The following is a 2,500-nucleotide window of genomic DNA, read 5'->3' on the forward strand; positions in this document are numbered from 1 at the left end:
ACTAAATTATATACCTGATTATTTCTTTTTCGATTTGGTAGAAATTGGATAGCAAAACAAAACTACGATATTTGTGAGAACTAATTAGCCCATAGATAGCATTGACCCGCTTCAACTAACCCGGGGACGTCTTAGATCATTCCAATATACTTTTTTATGTCACCAGGGGACCTTATTCAGTTGACCAAACCTTCCCCTGTAACTCCCCCATTCCAATTCACTACTACCGGTCAAAGCCCAACATGCAAATCATTGTAAATAAATATAGCCTTTAAGTACAATAGCCCAAAGACATAAACTCGTTTACGAGTATAGCGCACAACGCTATACGTGACACACATTAGATCCTCATCACTCAACATTTCGATTTTCAAAAGTCATTGAAAGATATGCAAGACCAGGGCAGGAAGTTGTTTTCCTTTGATGGAGGGATAAAGAACAAGGAGTCTATCTTGTATAGAATCATTCTGTAAGTTATCATTTGTTATCATTTGTCTGTCTGATTTTCATTTATTATTAGTTATATGTCAATTTATTATTATTTACTATTTACCTGTTTGTTTGTTATTTAACTATACCTATGCATTTATTTATGTATTTTATTTGTTATTTACATTATTATAGTTTTTATTTAATATTTTATTATTAATATGATTTTTTCGCATCCGACCTAGATATGGACCAAAAGGTCTCCTCTCGGCATGCTCCGCCTTTGTAATCCTTTGTAAGTTTATTACGCACAAATATGTTTTGGCTCTTCTCATTTGTATGTCTTCTCTCGCAGTTTAACCAAAGTAAACAGACTTTTTGCCTAATGATTTAGTTAGAAGCTATATCTCTGACGACTTTGGTTCAAAAATGTTGATTGGAAGGAGTGAAGATGTCTTCTGAATTATGCGGTGTGGTTAAGTCATTTCAACTCTTAATAAAAACTAAAACAATTACTAACCACAGAGCAGATTGTTCCTCGTTTGTCTTGCAAACGTGTTTCCCTGAAGTTGTCTGATCACACATGACCTTCGTACGTCTTCACAGAAATTGTCCTATTTTCCTCCTAAATGGTTAGTTTCCTCTTTGTCCAATTACTTCAAAACTTCATGAATTACGTTCTGGGGAAATTAGGTCATGAATAAAGGACAGAATGACCTTTTCCACCTGTTATTAAGAGTCGGCAGATATAGGATTCGAGACAACATTTGCCAATTTATATTTTTTAGATTAGATAGAGAGCTTTCCTTGGCTAAATATTACCTTATGCTACCTGAAAAGTATCTATAACAACTGTTAATTAATATCCTTGGATGAATTCCTGACTATGTGTATTAACCACTGGATTTCTGACTATGTGTATTAAAAATTTGTGGTTGGTGGTACTTCTTTTTTTTATCACCAGTTTCTCCGTCACCTCCGTCCCCTCCTTCTCCTTCTCCTCATCTTTGACCTCCTCCTATTCCTCCTTCTCCTTCTCCTCCTCCTGTACCTTTTCCTCCTCCTCTTCATCCTATCCCTTCTCCTTCTCATTTTCTCCCTCCTCTTCCTTGTCCTCCTCCTATTCCTCCTCCTCCTCCTATTCCTCCTCCTCCTTCTCCTTCTCCTATACCTTTTCCTCCTCTTCTTCATCCTACTCCTTCTCCTTCTCATTTTCCTCCTCCTCTTCCTTGTCCTTCTCCTATTCCTTCTCCTCCTTCTCCTTCTCCTATTCCTTTTCCTCCTCCTCTTCATCCTAATCCTTCTCCTTCTCATTTTCCTCCTCCTCTTCTTTGTCCTCCTCCTATTCCTCCTCCTCCTTCTCCTCCTCCTATTCCTCTTCCTCCTCCTCTTTATCCTACTCCTTCTCCTTCTCATTTTCCTCCTCCTCTTCTTTGTCCTCCTGTTCCTCCTCCTTTTATTTGTCCTTCTCTTATTCTACCTTTTCTTAATCCTTCTTCCCTGCTGGTCCTTTCAACTATTCTATCATCACGCGTTTCCTCCACTCACTCGTGCCTAGAATCAGAAAGTTTCCTCCGTACGCTATTTCATTCTCTTCAGACACTCAAACACAGAGTTCCTAAAATAACTGGCATTTTAGGGTTAGGGAAGGGGAGATAGGAAGCACATTTTTTTTTTAAAGCAAACTACGATTCTAAAGGACAGTACAACTTTCCATGTTCACAAATTCAATCAATTATAATTACGAAAAAAAAATCTCCGTGTGAATAAAGGAAAAGAAAACATAAAAAGAAAAATTATTTTTAATAAATCTTCCATTCAGCTTTGATTCTTCACCTCCGCCTTCCTTCTCCACTTGCCACGTCCTCTTTTGATTAGGCAGCCCCTCTCCATTGTCTTCACAAGTCCTTGCAGCCTCAGCGCATTCGCTGTTCGTCTTTCCATGTTAGTTAGTGTGTTGCAGACTGTCACACTGCACTCTGGACAGACCACACTCTCAGTGGGAAGCCTTAGGGGAGACTCTGGCACCTTTGGTGTGTTCCTTTGTGCCACACAAAAGGCTTTAGTGTAA

General features: G+C 38.6%; 1 protein-coding gene across 6 annotated transcripts in view; it reads left to right on the forward strand.

Annotated features, from left to right (window-relative positions):
* LOC143018056 (dipeptidase 1-like) overlaps window positions 1–2,500 on the forward strand; it is a 1,041,568-nt gene that overhangs the window by 645,116 nt on the left and 393,952 nt on the right. The gene's annotated exons all lie outside the window — the stretch shown is intronic.

The sequence above is a fragment of the Oratosquilla oratoria genome, chromosome 34 (assembly GCF_046742065.1).
Source record: "Oratosquilla oratoria isolate Oo_2021 chromosome 34, ASM4674206v1, whole genome shotgun sequence".
NCBI classification, from domain to species: Eukaryota; Metazoa; Arthropoda; class Malacostraca; order Stomatopoda; family Squillidae; genus Oratosquilla; species Oratosquilla oratoria.